The sequence below is a fragment of the Phodopus roborovskii genome, unplaced genomic scaffold, assembly GCF_943737965.1.
Source record: "Phodopus roborovskii unplaced genomic scaffold, PHOROB, whole genome shotgun sequence".
In the NCBI taxonomy this organism is placed as follows: domain Eukaryota; kingdom Metazoa; phylum Chordata; class Mammalia; order Rodentia; family Cricetidae; genus Phodopus; species Phodopus roborovskii.
The window spans coordinates 3,452,409-3,469,741 of record NW_026126721.1 but is presented as its reverse complement, the minus strand read 5'-3'; the positions used below and the strand labels follow the sequence as shown (position 1 = coordinate 3,469,741).

General features: G+C 37.1%; 1 protein-coding gene across 1 annotated transcript in view; it reads right to left on the bottom strand.

The window, feature by feature from the left end:
- Mid1 (midline 1) overlaps positions 1-16,625 on the bottom strand; it is a 228,569-nt gene extending 211,944 nt beyond the window's left edge. The window contains exon 1 of the mRNA XM_051174858.1: positions 16,482-16,625. The gene's annotated coding sequence lies outside the window, so the exon portion shown is untranslated. The remainder of the gene's footprint in view (positions 1-16,481) is intronic.
- Between the last annotated feature and the right edge of the window lie 708 nt (positions 16,626-17,333).

The following is a 17,333-nucleotide window of genomic DNA, read 5'->3' as shown; positions in this document are numbered from 1 at the left end:
AAATGATACCAATGTCAAATACTGATGTGTATAAATAATTAATTTTGTTTCCACTGGGGAGCCCAGTTTGATCTTTTGTTGCTTAATGACCCCCGAGGTCTTTGGCTCCCTGAGAAGCAGGAACACTTAGGATATTTTATTAGAAGCTCATCACTAATTTATAGATTACTATAGAGTCAGGTGCACAGCTTCAGAGTCTCATCTATCACTATGGGCAGCTCCAATATTAAGAGATCACCACATAACAGCAATCAATGGAGGATACTAAAGGTAAGGAAAGGAGGTGATGTCATACAGGTGCTATAGAGACACAAGCATATCAAAACTGAAAATTTCCTGTTCTTTCCCTTCAACTAGATGAACTAGAAAGGGTTTCAATTATTTCCTAAAAACAAAACTTTTTAGTATAATGCATAGCAAACTATAATCAACTGTTATCAAGCAGTTGTTATTTTTTTCCTTTTCTGCTAAGCCTTTGGCAGCATTTATTTTACTAAACAAACAGTGTTAGATTTACACTTTTAAAGAGATGTTATTGCTTCTAAACATGGCAAAGAAGAGAGAGAGAGGACACCCCCCACTCCCCAGGAAAATTGGAAAAAAATAATGGCGTGAAAAGAGGAGGCAAGTATTAATTGCATATTTGATAACATATGTCTTTTGAATATAAGCATTGAATTGGAGTTCATTTCCTCCTAATTGCCCAAAGTGTGTTGTGGTAGATGCACATGTTGAGATATGATAGGAAGAAACAAAAAGTGCAAACACCAAAACGGTCATTTATAACGTACCATCAAGGAAACCCACAATGACTTCAGGATGTATATTACATTCCTGAGTTTTACACAGTTTCCTGAACAATGTTAACAGTTTTCTGAGAATGTTCTCAAGAATTCCATTTCCATCACAGCCAAGGATGTATTCACACCCCTGACCCCTCAGCCTTGCCTCTCCTAACTTCTGTGCTAAGCCTGTTCTCCTGCAACAGAGGAAAGATGGGCCCCATAAATAAAATCTAAACCCAGTGCAATCTGAAAAAGCACTAGTTAAGAGAAAGAAACCTCTGAGCATATTCATAAGGAGTGGTTCTTTATGAAACTTTCCTGTGTCACAGGGACACCATGGAGGCTGTGCCACATTCTGCAACTGTTGCTATGGCAAAGCATCTTGGGCTATTGAGTAGGGAACACATTGTTGTGTTTAAGTCATGTAAATGATCAGGACACAAAGGAAGCAGCCCAGGCAGCCCCTGCTCCATCACTACTATGCTGAGGTCTTTCTCCCTTGACACATGCCATTTACACTGCATGTAAAGGCTCCCCCACCCCCCAAAAACCTTACTCCCTGGCTGCTTCAAACTGGCCTTTGGAGACATTTATGAGATCTCCACCTCTTTCAGAATTGATTGTGCAGGAGGGAAATTACACAATGACAAAGCCGTTTCCTCCCTTTTAAGACCAGGATATTTCTATGTAGGTTTTGCATTTTGTACCAGGCTGCTGATCTTGTCTAATATTATAAGTTTCTATCTGTTTCTGTACCTTAGAAGGAAACTAGGACAGTTTTTCCTTTGTTACCCACTTAGATCTCAAATATGTGCTTTTAATTAAGTATTTTACTATAGCACCAATTCACACTGATTAAACATAATTATAGAAACAGAATATGGAGAATACCTTTTAATAATGTTCATTATCTCTAAGGAAACAATGAGGATCTAATTTAATGATCTAAGCATTGTTTGGAAGCAATGTCGAATTAAAAAATAGCAATGTATCTTAAATGGAACTTATTAGTGACAAATCTTAAGTGGAGCTTAATTTTGGATTGAACTGTGGAATTAAAAATGTATTATTATTTAGGACTCATTGTTTCTAATGTTTACATTGTTATTTAAATGAAGAATTGAACTATAACATTACACAATTAAAACCTCCTCCCAGTGAAAACACTTTGGAGTTTGGAACTTGATACTTGGAATGTTCTGCTCATTTGTAACTAAATTTTGAGAGGAGATTATCACCACTGTGAAAAATCTGAAATTTCAATAGCTTTGTATCAGTGTCACTTACTGTGTTTTGACACTTTCCTGTGATTACAGCGGATCGTGTCAATGAAAGAGTGGACACTGCATAGATGGCACACAGGAGCTCTGCATTCCCTTTGCAAAACCTCTTACATCTTCAGCTATCATGAACTTTAAAGTGGTTTTGTTGGGTTTCAATGCATTTTGAATGCATTGCATAGGGGTAGACCATCTCAGAAGAGCTCAGAGCATTTCTATCACATAACCATATGCTATTAGTCCCAGAACTTGTCTAAGCCTCTGGAGTCAAAAGAACTTAGAACAATGAGTTCCCAGTAAAAATTTAATTTACCCAAGATTTTGAATGTATTCATAAAAGAATTCTGTAAACAATTAGGAACAAGAATTTCTTTAGTTTTGTTGATTCAAAGACTCTTCTAGGAATTATTTATTCAATAGTTACAATTCTTATAAATTTTAAGGCATAATCTGGCATTTCATCCTATAGATTTTAAATTCTCTGCAGTTAAAACTATAGCTTTCCAGTTCTCCACTCTTCATCTGAAGAGAACTTCAAATATTTGTTGAGAAGCCAGCATCCATACATCTTGTATGCACACTGTCTTATTCCTAAATGCCCCTCTCTTAAAACCATTTTCTTTTGTTAGAAAAAAAAAAAGAACAAGGTAGGGGATACAGAAATTGACAGAATGCATACTTATAATCCTAGTACTTAGGAAGTTGAGTCAGGAGAATTGTCAGGAGTTTTTTAGGTGATTCTGAGCTACATAGTATCAAGCCAGCCAGAGCTACATAATAAAACTCTGTCTCAAGGAAAAGGAAAAAATAAAACACTTCACAAGCTAAAAATTCACTGTCAGAAATGTCTATTTCCTTTAGCTATAATATATATACACACACATATATATACATATATATACATACATGTATATATACATACATATACATACACATACACATACACACATATACATACATACACACACATACATACATACATACATACATACATACATACATACATACATATACTGAGGACTGGGCTGCAAATACATGTTTCATACTGGCTTGTTCCTCATTCTTGCCACTACATTTACTTTATCTTTTAAATTATCTCCAGTAGTGTCACTATGATGAGTGGTACAGATGTTATCTTTTTCTAAAATTAAAGCAATTATATATGTTTTGCTCTAGGGATACTTGACTGTGCTCATGACTTTATGAAACAAGAACCTAGCTGACTAACTGATATGTACAAAAATTCACTAATGCATAACATAAAAAAAATTAAAATATATCCACAGACTTGTAACCATCACTATAGCCTGATTTTAGAACAGCTCCCTTTACTGATAAAGAAAACATCTTCTGTCTGTTATCAGTCAGTCATTTTCCTCTACATTCCATCCTTGGCCCCAGTGAGCATCAGCCTTTCTATATAAGTGTACCTACTCTCAACATTTCATACAAAGTCATGAAAATGTGTGATGCTGTAACATAACACAACCTCTATCAGTAGGTTATGCTTTTTATGATTAAATAGTATTCCATTGCTGGACTACTACATTTTATTCATATTTTCATCAGTTGATAGACATTTGGGAATTTGAGATTTTTCAGCTATTTTGCTATGACATATAACTTTTTTTCTTACACCAAAGATAAATGTTTTTTTTTATTTCTTTCAGGTATATATTATATATTATATCTAAGTGTGTTCTTATTACTGTTGTGTTGTTCACGCATGTGTGTGTGTGTGTGTGTGTGTGTGTGTGCTTGTGTGTGTAGGTGCCCATGCATGTGGAGACTAGTGATTTCCAGATGTCTATTCCATGATTCCCTACATTATTCCCTTGAGACAGAGTCTCTCACTGAATGTGGACCTATGTTGAAAGCCAGTAAGACCAAGCTATTCTCTTATCGCTGGCATTGATAGCAGAAGGCTTACAGGTATGTACACAGCCATCCTGGTTTATAACCTGGGAGCTGGGTATTTGAACTCAGGCCCTCACACTTGTGCAGCAAGTGTTCTTACTCACTGAGCTACCTCCCCAATCCCTCTATTTTAATCTTGCTGGCTCATGTGCTGTTTTAAAAATATCTCAAAAATTTGCAGACTGTTTCAATGTGGCTCCAACATCCTACATTCTTTCCAAAAATAAAAATAAATATCCTATTCTTATCCTGAGCTATTCCAATGGCTAATGACAGATTTTAAACTTCATGGCTCCTTTCATAAACTTCTGGGTCTGACCAGGTAAAAGGAAGGAAAGTGCAGTTGTTTCACCAAAATATCAGAAAAGCCACCCAGAATTATAATGGAAGACAAGGACATTCAGGATGTACACATAAATTCTATACCTACTATGGTGAAGAAAATTTAAATCTCACATTGTAGCAAGTACATGTTCAAATCTGACTAGGCATCCAAAAATAATAACAGAAAAACTTAGACAACCAGCCAGAGAGTCTCCCAGTGTCAACCTTGCATGCAATCCTGCTCAATAGCACCTGAAGATGTGGAGCCACAGTGAGGGATCTATGAACTATTTTTAAACAGTAAGAGATGTTTTTATCCACAGAGACATCTATGTAGAAGCCCTCACAGTTGCTTCTTGCTCACACGGCACTTTTCTTTTTCTTTTTAATTTCTTAAGGCATTTGAATAAACCCATATAATCCAAGGATTCATAAACCACAGATCCATATAGATCCTAGCTTTAAGGCAAGCTTGGGCATCTTCTGGAATTAAAAATTTGAGCTTTGTCCCTGACACATCAAGGAAGAGTCTGAAAGTGGATTTGAGTGGTTCATACAGATACACACACACACACACACACACATACATACACATGCTCCACACAGCTACCAACATTATGACTACCTCTTTTCATATTGTATTGATGACATAAGCCACAAGAGGGATGTAAGTATTTCCTGACTTGTTCTATTAGACCTGCAAGCAACAGCGACTAATTCTACTTCCTCCATCTAATTATTATAATACCCACCAGTCAATACTTTTGAATTATTCTTATCTGTGAATTGTGTGCAACCCAATTTCAACTAAGCCAGTAGGAAGCCAGAATGGCACAATGTGTGGGAGTGTTTATCTTATTCCATTGTCTCTCCTTGTGTTACTATTAACTCCTACAATTATATAAATTTTCTTAATGAAGAAACATGCCAAACATGGGTATCTGGAAGGTACTGAGTGAAAATGAGAGACAGAAAGTGTGTGGGAGAAGAAAATAAAACAAAATAAGCAAGGAAAATTCTATCTTAAGAGAAAATTTGAAAGAGGGTGGCATGGCAAAAAATAGGAAAACAAGAGAAATGAGCCCATGGGTTGAAGGTGTTAGCAAGTGACTTTCTCCTTGAGATTCTCCAGATGCCCCATAGGTCTTCATTTTCTTGGGATGTGCAGTAATTCATTGGTTATACTAGAACTAGGTTTACAAATAGCTTCAAACCTCACCATCAGATATTAGTAGTTTATAGCTTTGCAAAACTGAAACTAAAAATGCTTCTGATAAACTGCAGAATGTTTACAGAGCAAACAAAAAAAATCCGTTTAGATATGAAATGACACAAATAGAACACTCAAATTATTATCTTTTAAATAGAAGAGGAATAAGCCAAGACATCTAGCTAATAGAAAACACTGCATCCAAAAGTAAATGAATATGGAAATACACAAAAGTATTAGAAATTTATCCTCAGAGAATCTGGCCATTCAAGATGCTTCAAAGGTACTCTTCTGAGTTCTGAGTACACAATTAAAGAGTGGTGTAAAGAACTTGGAAAGAGCTCAGAGGAAAACTGGAAAGAAGATCAAAGGGTTGAAGAAAAATGATCCAGGAGGGAGTCAGGAATCTAGAAGTATCTAACATAAAGCAGAGAATATCAGGGAGATAGTTTAATTATGGTCTTCAGCTCAGAAAAAAACTTTTTATAGGTATCTACCTGTCTACAGATGGACAGAAATTTGAGGGTCTTTACCAAGCAGTGCGGAGGATTTCAAGTATGTATGAAAAAAATTTCCTGCCACTATAGTTGGTAAATAATGTAATAGTTCCCTGTCCATGGGTAGGAAGAAATAATTCCCTTTTCTAATGGACTTAGAATATAGGTAACAGTTCCACATGTTCTGGATGACTTTATAGACCTTGCTATCTGGAACTGGGACTGATGTGGGAGAGTGAGTACAGTCCCACATTCTATAAGATCACACACTGCTACTTTCGTCCTGTGTCACTCATAGTCAGTTTCTCCCATTTCCAGAACTTTCCATAAAATTCCTTTCCTTGCCAACCATTTTGAGTCTGAAGCATATCATCTTCAAAATAGAGCTCTGGAAAAGATGGTTTAAAGGGTGGGAATCAGCTGGAGAAAAAAGAAGCCAAACAAGACCCACTGGGTGGGGGTGGGGTAGGGAACCTCAGAGTGCATGCTGGGATGAAGGCTAATTAAGATGTTGACTGAATCTATGCTAATCATGTCCCACCAGACTCTGCTGGATTAGTATGTAAATTGGTAAACTCTGTTCTGAAATTGCCCTACCAGCTGAGGTCTAATTACTGACTAGACATAACAAATAATAATGGGATTTGTATTTTAGGATGTTTAATTATGGAAATACACGTCTGCAAAAAAATAACATTTGTAATGCACAAAAAGATTTCATAATGTTTTACTAAAGGTTTATGAAATTTTACACCTTTAATAATAAGACCAGGAAGAGGGGTGGGTAAGGGGAGATCTTTTGGAGAACTGGCATTTGTGAACAGGGACCAGAATCAGACTGATTAATTCACTGCTTAAGAAATTTCCCCAAAGCTTCTCAAAGACTAATTGTTTCATTGCTGATACACAGCATCTTGTGGGCTTTTAGTTCTATCACCAAAAGAACTGGAACTAGTCCATGAAGAATAACCGAGCCACCATGAACTCAGAGGGACTACTCTGGTAACATGCATTCAAATGGAATTAAAGACAGCAGGCAGACAATATTCAGAGGAAATTAAGCCACTAAAATAAGGTTTTCTTCACTTAAAGTTCTTCCACAATGTAGAAATCATGGCATTTATAAATTAGAAAGTGGTTAGTTTGATCCCAAAGCTAGAGTGCTTATTGCATGTGTTTCTAGAGAAAAGCAGTTTGAGCTCTAGAATCCAAGGAATGAACATGCTGGGTCAGAAACTACTCTATAGCTATATATTACAACATTGTATGGACCCACCCTTTCAAAAAAGTAGTTTATGAAGAGGTACAAACAGAATTTTAAACTACTGCCTATATCTTTCTATGTTGCTATTACATCATTAGAAGACTTATATGTAAGCAATCAATCCTTACTAGGGCTTACATTATAAAATAACTATATTGATTTATTTCTAATATGTGTCATTACCTTTTATAATTCCTACTTACATTTAGTATACAAATCTACTTGTGTATAATGTTTGCTTAAATTTAGGAAAGTTTGCATCAATGCTTATTGTGTCCCAAATATATTCCAGTGTCCATGTTGTTTTTGGTCCTTTATATCATATTCTAATTAATGGAAATTTCACAAGTTTCCTTTTAGTATAAGACAATTTAGAATATTTGCCTCTGTTATATGTCACAGGCAAAGATAGTAACAAGTGAAATTTAGTGGGAAAGTTTGTGTTTTTAGAGTTCCGAGCCTCAATGCATCTAGAGTTATATCTGTATATTGAACTTAAGGTTGTTAAGAACAACCCTAATACAAGTTTTCCAAAAAGCGACTGTTAATTGACACTTGCAGTGGGGATATATAGGGAAGGACAATAGTGGGACTTCAGTGTAAGGGTATTCAAACTTTGTATTAGAAATCAATTTCAAGTAATTCTTAAGAAATCATGCTATTTACCTTTGCAGATGTTATTAGCATATTTGTAACTATATTTACTTAAATTTCAACAGTAGAGTTTCTTCTTTCATTATTCTTAAGAAATGTAAGACAATCCTGGAGACATCTGATTCCCCATTGGTGTACATATATATCTGAACAAGCTTCCCCTACCAATTTGCTACTCAGTTCTCAATTCCAAACACTGCTGCTAAGGGAAAGTTCATGCACTTAACAAAAATAGGTAGTTTCCTTTTATTACAAGGGTTTTTAGACTATTTGCTTTTGATTTAGGATGGCATAGGAAAAGATATCAGCAAGTGACACTCAGTGGGCAAGCTTGCATTCTTAGCACTCTCAAGCCATGATGAGATGAATGATGACATCACACAATACATCACCCAAAGCATTATTTTCAATGCTGATTGCCCATGCCCAAAGGCACCAGTTTATAATTATACATTATTTGAAACTGACTAATGATATGCTCCTCTAAGCAATGAACAGAGAGTCAGACACTCTAGAGTTACCAATCCAACTTGGTCCCATTCTTGACATGAGTTTTAGGATAAGTTGATGGAGAGTTCCCCAAAGTGTTCAGCTCACATGGATAAGCAGGGGTAAGTCTTAGGATACATCATTTTGAATGTGAACCTCTCAGGTCCTGGCTAACAAAACTGCTGAGTAAACCTTATAGTTTTTGGGAATTCTTACTCAGAGGTAAGTTAGAATTTCATAGAGTAATGTTGAACAAATGGAGTGAAATTCTGTCATTAAACCAAACTGAAGACTACATTGATAATAATGTTGGTTTAGACAGTGCAGATATAACTATCCCAAAATATGATCACTTTTATCACAAAGATAGAGCCAAAATCTCCAGGTTTGCTGTTCCAGATGAGAAATATCATGGAGTCCTTCACCAGTAGCTAAGTAGAGCACGTAAGCCAGGTTTCTGAGCCAAGAGCAAGAAACAATGAGTTCAATTATGACTGTGATATTTCATGAATCTTCTCCTTTAACTGCAAGAAGAGCTTCCTTCATGAGAATGGTAAACAAGAATCAATTGTGGGCTCAACAACAATAAACAGTTTAGTAAATAACTGAAGAGTGGAAAAGGTTAACCCAATCTAAATCTTTTGGTTACAAAAGATCTAAAGCAAATTTAATTGGCAAGAACTCATATTCCAGGTGACCTAACAATAAGGAACAACATCAAAAAAGCAATACAAAATAAACAACACCACCAACAACAAAACAAAAAACAAAACAAAGAACTCTTATTATCATCAGTAATAGCTCTTGGTAAGTCTTTTTTCCCCTCTTGGTAAGTCTTTTTTCCCCTAATGACCACTGTAGGAATTTTTATAGATCCCAGGGACAAATGTTTTATAATGTAACATTAAAACTTCTACAGAGATTATAGATTAGTTTGATAAAGATAAAAATGTAGATGAGTATACTCAGTTTTCTTGGCTAGGAGTATTTTAAAGGACCACCTACATGGAGTGATGCTCAGATCTCTGCAGCCAGTCAACAATAAAGATAATAAAGAACAATCAGGTCAGAAACCAGAACATCAAAAATTATCCCAAGATTCCTGATATTTTTAAAAATGGCATTTAATAGGGGTTCTGTCTGGAATGTCAATACAACATTTTTGAGGCACATATATAGCAGAGTGAAAGACTTTTGGAGTTCAAATTTTGCTATAGTCCAGCATTGATGTATGCATTTATCAGAATAATGCTTAGAAAATGTATAGTGTTCTCTTCTGCCTCTGCCATCACCATAGCAGGAGGAAAGAGTGGGGCTGGGGAGAATCCATTGGCCCTTAACAAGAGGGGTACTCTGGGGCTCCTATCCAAGAGACCAGGTAATCCAAACTTCTGGTACATTCTATTAGCCTTATCTTCATGTCCTTTCCCTTGCTTCCAGACCATCCACGACCCTTGCTTTCTTTTATAAATGTCATCAAAAAGGAGTAGGAAAGAGCAACAGAACAAAAACATTTAATAATTTGACATGTAGCTCAGCAGCTCTGTCTGAACCTAGGGGTCCAGGCAGTCTTCTCTTCAAGGAGCGCATTTGCTCTGAAGCTCAGAGGACACAATACAATCTGCCCCTTGCTGGGGCCAGGCTGATGCCCAACCCTGGACAGGCAGAGGATGAAGATGTTTCAGTTTGGCAGGCTGTCTCTGTCTCAGGTCTTGGATCCCATCGGAAGATGGTGATGGGGAAGTGGCTTGCTCTGCTGGACTCCTGATATACTTGTCACAGATCCATCGGTTCAAAATTCAAGCGTCTTCAGATGGTGAAGATGTAAACTACTCTACAATGTCAACTCTTAACATGTCACAACACACATACACACAGACACACACACACACACACACACACACACACACACACACACACACACGTTCCCACCCCTCCTCAGCCAGTGTAGAGATGATAACCTTGTCTTTCTGCCCCAGTTCTCACAGGAAAGGAAAACTCATCATGGGCTTTTCAGAGAAGGTTCCACCTTATGCCCATACATTGTCTTTACCATGTGCTAGGATATCACATTCAACAGGACAAAAACAATGTAAAATACTTGAATGTGCTTGTATCATAACATTAATATTATTGAGAATGTCTGCTTCCCAAGCTGAAATGATTTATTCATTATTCTGGTCCTGTTCTAGTTCTTTGTAATTAATGGTAATTACTATGCTTTTCTTTTTAATACAGAAAATGTATAAAAACTAAAACTTGAAAAGGCAAAAAAAAAAAAAAAAGAAAATGTACATGTTGTGTCACTCAAAGATTGGAGAAAATGCCCATGCATCCCATTCCCTCAATTTCCCATGGTTCTGTCCATGCACTATAGAAAAGATTATCTGCTACTTCAGAATCACCCAGAGGGCCTTGGAGGTGTTTACTTTCCAATAGTCTATTTTTCATGAGTATAATGTGTTGTTTTGTTGTTGTTGTTGTTGTTGTTGTTGTTGTTGATATCAGTTCTTAGGGAGCAAGGAGAGTAGAAAATTTCTAGTCTTCCCTTCAGTCCAATCTTAGTGTTCCATATGACTGTTACATTTCATTGTGAATCACGCCCTCCTGATGGTGAGGAATTTTTTATAAGTAAAAAAACCTACCATACCTCAATTTATCACGATAGCACTAACCACCATTTTTCTGCCCCCACTTTGGAAATGTACAGATAATTCTCAGAGGAAAATACATAAAACTACAATTGGTCATATAGCAAGGCAGTTAGGCATAAGAATTAAAACTATGATCCCTGGAGCCAGGATATGAGCCCTTAAAGTCCTTTCCCTCCACTTGCAAGATCTGTAACCCAGGGCAAATCTACTTCTTAATCTGAAAATATGATGATAATAATAGAGGTGCTCATCTAAGAGGATTGGTATGAAGACCCATTGTATTATACTTAAGGTGAGGCAAATCAATGAATAAACATGTTTCACTAATAGCATGTATCTTCACAGATGGATTTTGTGTCACAACAGAGAAGAGGTGTTCTAGATAATGCTATATCACCAGCCTTTACAGCAGCTGTCATTAAATCAAGCTGAAAACTGCCTTGATAATAAAGTTGGTTTAGATAGGACAGATGTAACTATCCCAAAATATGACCACTTTTGTCACAAGGATACAGCCAAAATCTCCAGGTTTGCTGTTCCAGATGAAAAAGATCATGGAGTCCTTCCCCAGTGACTAAGTAGTACATGGGAGCCAGGTTTCTGGGCCAAGGGCAAGAAAAAATGAGTTCAAGTATGGTGGCATTATGCCATGAGATTTAATGACTTCTTCCAGTCATCCATTCCCTCTCACTCCCCATTATTTACCCGAATAATTTTGAATTCTCAGCTATTCTGCAAAGCCTTATCTGGAATGTCTTTCAAAAATTTTTATCTTCTCAACAGAATGAGATATCATGTTCTTAATCTCTCTCCTGAACTCCAGCTTCACTGGTATCCATCTCTAAAGTTCTTTGTTAGTGAACTTCCTACTGTGTTAACATGACACTTTCACTTCTTACAATGTATCCATAGTTGTCCACTGCTAATAAGATCACAGAGCAACTATCACCTACACATAAAATGAGTGGTAATGACAATAATGAACCCCACAAACTTATGCACACTTAAATATACTTTAAATTTTTGAATATATTGTTACTTATATGTTGATACTCAAAGCATGTGGAGGTAAATTAATGACACAACTATGAATATAGAAGACATCTAGTAATTATTTTTTATAGTAGTCTGAAATGATTATGATTTTTTGAAGTAGTAACTTCAGATGGGAAGAGAAGATTCATTTTTAAGGTTTCTACAATGTCATGCTTTTCTGTGTTCATATTCTGGAGACAGAAAAAGTGAGGCTGAGTTAAAACAAAGTCTATACAAAGTAGACATCAACACAACCTAGGTACATATAGTCAAAACCCAAGTCAACCTCTCATTTCTCCTAACAAAATAAATCTAATATGTTCTACCCTATATGCCAGTCTAATACATTGCTTCTTTAAAAAAAATATTGGAAATCCAGCATTGGACTGACTCAGACCCCCTGAAAATGGGTCTCAATTAGAAGGCCTGGGCAGTCTAAGGGACCTCTGACAGTGGAACCAGGATGTATCCTTGGTGCATGAAAGGACTTTGGGAGTACATTTCCCATGGAGGGATACTCCCTTAACCTAGAAACAGGAGGGAGGACCTAGTCCCTACTTCAAATTACTTGACAGTTTTTGTTGACCCCCTCCTGGAAGGCATCACCCTTCCCTCCCCGTGGAGTTGAGAATGGGATGGGAGGGGAATTGGAGGGGCATGGGAGGGAGGGGGAGGTGGGATCAATATGTAAAATAAGAAAAAATAATTTAAAAAGCATAATAAAAATATTATTTCATCCTTGAAATTTCATGAGGTGTTTTTCTTCTTGTTTTGGAAAACAGGTTCTCACTCCATTGCTCAGGCTGGACTAAATAACTCATTCTTGGGGCAATCTCCTTGTCTCTGTATGTGAACCACATTCAACTCAAAAGCACCTTCCATACATAAGTATGTGGAGGACCTGCCTTGTCTATAGTTACAAATATCTGCTCATAAAGAAATTCAGAAAAAAAGACAAGAGATGAGAGTACCTGCAGTAAGCTGTGGAAATTAACTGACTGATAAGAAACTGGGTAGGAGAAAGACCTGAGGGATGAGAGCAACAATGAGTTCAAAAGAGGTTTGGTGGAAAAAGCAACTCACATGAATATAGCCCTAGGTGGAACTTTTGGTAGATGAGGGACAAATGGTGCCTGAAAGACAGACAGAGACCTGCAGGAAAAAACTTACATGGAAAGTTTATTGGGAGAAGGGAATAGAGTAAGGGAAGGGAGGGGAAAAAGGAGAGGAAGAATAGAGAGAGAAAGAAAGCTAACTCCTCAGAGAGATAGCAGAAAGAGAGAGTGGAAGTAGGCATAGTTTGCTTCTTAAAGGGACCTTAGTCCCTACATACAAAGCCAGGACACTCTCTGCTATGTGCAGAGGTGGTATACTCTGCCAGGTCCCCAAGGAATAAGGCTAGGTTTTTCTGGATTATTACAGCCACAATCCTCATCCTTAGTAATCACATGGCACAATCTATTTCATTTTTAATCATATGACACAGTCTACTTCATTTGTAAATTCTCAGGGCCTAAGTTCCCTCATCTTTAGAATGGGCATTGCATTTAGTTTTCAGTGTTGTTGAGAAGAGTAGGTGGGAACATATTCATAAAGGAGTCAGGGAAGTACCTGCTACATGGAAGATCCAAAAAAGCACTTATGTATCTATCATAATTCTTATTTTTAAAGGTATAATTAAAATTATATTTATATATGCATATTTGTGTGTGTGTGTGTGTGTGTGTGTATTCTTGAGATACATCCTAACAGTTTAGCAAAACTCATCTAACAAGAAACATAGCAAAGAAAAACTGAGAAGAACAATAATCTACAAGCTGTTAAGATTAAGCTTACCAAAAATTTTTGGTCTTTATTTCCCCAACTTGTGCAATGGCCAGATCAATTCAGAAGAAATGTTATTGTTTTAAATTATTTAAATGTCCATCATTGAGAACAACACACAGGGGGTCCTAGGTGGTGTTAGAAGATTATTAATTACCTTAGCTTTTAGGTTCTAATTAGCCAGAATTATAGTATAATATATCAATAATTCAGAAGAATTAGTGTTTTCTGTTATTACTGAAAACACCTTTGCAATGAAGCTGTATGTGTGGACAAATAATCATTAGGAAATCAGAGATGGTCTTTCTGCCCCTCGCCTTAGCTACCTCTGCAGCAAGCCCTACCAACACAATGTCTTCATGTCACACAGCAAACACAGGTTGCCTTGGTGACAACAGACACTCAATAAATATACCAGATGAATGAGAATCTCAGAAGGCAGTAGTGAAAAATGACCAGCCAAAGTATTTTAAAATATCAACCTGGAAAGAAAATCAATTCTAATAAGCTCCATGCTCTCAGGCTCAAATATGATGAAAGTAAATAGTCTTTCAAAGTGGAATGAGCATGAGGCAGAGAATAGTGAATGACATTGATCAAAACCTGCAAACCTCCAAGGCATCCTCACAGTTCACAGATAGATTTACTGTTATCTCGAGCTCCACCCCCTCCCTCAATTAACTGCCAACATTCTGTAAACAACTCCCAAAAGGTGGAAGATAAGACTATTTGGTTGAACTAACATTTTCAGTTGATAAAAGAGTGAAAACCTGGAACTGAAAGGAAATTGACTTACTTTTTGGCAAATAATTAAATTTTTTTACCTTTTACTTTTCAAATTTTTTCTTATTTTATATATCAATCCGAGTTCCCTCTCCTTCCCATCCTCCCATTTCTCCTACCCCTCCCATCATATTCTCTTCCCATTCCCCAGGAGAGATCATCAAAATCTGTCAAGTCATTAGGGATAGGGTCTAGGCCCTCCCAGAGAGACCATAATTTTAAGTTTTTCACATCCATATGTGTGTAGAGAAATTTATTTAGACATATACAAAAACTGACTGTTATCAAGTAAATGACACAGATTTTCAATGTTTGCAAATTCTAATAATCAGGTCATCTTAAGATTGCAATTTAAATAGAAAAAAAAACAACAACTTATGAACCTAGTTTCATACTGAAGTCAAAGTTGAGGGTATGCATAATCAGTGGAGGGATAATTTACTTGATCAGTATTTTCAGATGAACAATAACAACTACAGGGTAATTACTTGTATTACACACACACACACACACACACACACACAAACACAAGAAGATCAAGAAGATTATAAAACGAATATTTCCCACCAGACCATTTCATAGAGCAAGGGTTTTAGGTTGATTTTAACAAGCAGGAACAAATGCAAGAAGCACCCTAGCACCCTACGTTAGGCAGCAGCCAACGTTTTTCAAAGAATCAACAACAAAGATTATCACACTGTCCTTAATGCTGGGAGGGGCAGACAGGGATTTCAGGAATTTGGTTGTAGCTACTAGGGTAGGCTGCTAGACTAGCTGATCTCCAGCTGCTTTCTTCTCTATACACATGCTCAAACTTTGAATAAACCCCACACAATATTGCTTATGGGCCACTTTGGGTCAAACAAAATAAAGGCATTTTTGAACTCTTAAACAGCTCAAGTGTCTTCAGAGGTACTAAAAGGATATATGTGCATCTATACCTTAAAACAGTAAAAATAGCATAAATAATATATATTTGCATCTTCATACAAACAACAAAATCAGCTTGAAAAAAATATAACAGAGTGGAATTAGGGAATACCATCAGTTGCTAAATAAGGCTGTATGATCCGCAGAATCTTGGAAAATGCTGAAGTGATATGCTACCTATTCCTTCTGACCCTATTGGAAGGTTGCTCATTTTTCTTTCAGGGAGCACATATCTCTGTTTAACAAATGGAAAAAAGAATGTTCTGCACAGGAAAGAACAAATACCATTTTCGCCACATTAATTGGGAATGTTCTATACCCTGTTCTCATTCTGCCTGGAACTTACTCTTGGCAGTACTTGTGTTATTTATTAGGCGCCATTCTGGCCCACATAGCTCTAGACACCAACGCAGCAAAACACACAGCAATAAAATACATTTCCCAGGAACATGAATAATTGGGAATTATCTGGAAAGGCCACCGATTCCCATAACAATATTCTCCCAAACTGTTCAAATTTAGATAAAAGTGATTTAAGATATGATTATCATATAGCGTCTTCATGTGCACCCATTTTTCTCAGTCCATTACTCCAAAGTGATACTAATCAAATTTGGGAGAAGTAAAATTGTTCTCTGGCCACAAGTCCTTTGTGCAGTTAACAGCCACTTTCTTGTACACTAGGCACAGACAATGCACGATGTCCCCAGAATCATTAACCAAATTCTTTCCTTGGCACCCCATTCCCCAACCCAAGCCCCTCCACGCCCCCCCCACTTCAAAAGGCAACCATATGCAATAGCTTCCTAATGTAGTAGGAAAAAAAGTGCCTTACCGGTCTCCAATATGAATGGAAGAAAATCCCTAGTTGTTGGAGGCCAAGCAACTGAGGTTCTCAGAGCCACTTGACTGAGGGGACTAGGAAAGCTGAAATCATCCTCCCCTGTTTGCTTTCATCCCAGCAACCTCTCCCAGGGTTTTTCTCACAAAGCCCTCTTCTAAATCTCTAATCCTCTCACAAGGAAAAGCAAGCAGCACACACACCAAGTGACTTTTGCAGAAGCATCTCTCTTGGGGAAAGAGGCGGGACGACAAGCAAGCCGGGTGCTTGCTTCTGATTTCTGTCAGACGAGTCCTCTGAGGTCTCGAACCCTCTGTAGCCCTCGCTGAGCAGAACACACAGCAAGAGCAAGTGAAGGAATATGACAGGCTAAGATAGGCGACAGGCAGGCAGGTGAGCCTTGGCTCTCTTCTGCGGTTGCCAGAAGCTCTGCTGTCTCCCAGGGAACGCCTGAGCTTCAAACTTCCTTTGAGTTTTATAGCTCCATGTTTCCTTCCTGAACAGAAAGAGTTCCAAGGAGTTGAGGAGCGACCAGCTAGGCACTGCCTACATAGTGCTGGAGCAAAAAGAGCCCTTGGCGATGTCTAAATGTTTTTCATTTATCCCCAAACTGGAAATGAACTGAAAATCGCAAACACAGAAATATGAAATTATCTGCATCATTAAACATACTGAGTGAGGACTACTATTTTTTTTTTTAAAAAAAAAAACAGATCTTTAAAATTTTAAAGAAACTCAAGCTGCTCAGTTTTAAGGCATGACTTTTTTTTTTTTTCCAAAAATAGACAAAAAGTTGATCTTATATTCCCAAGACAGGCCACACTTACATTATAAAATATGCTATTA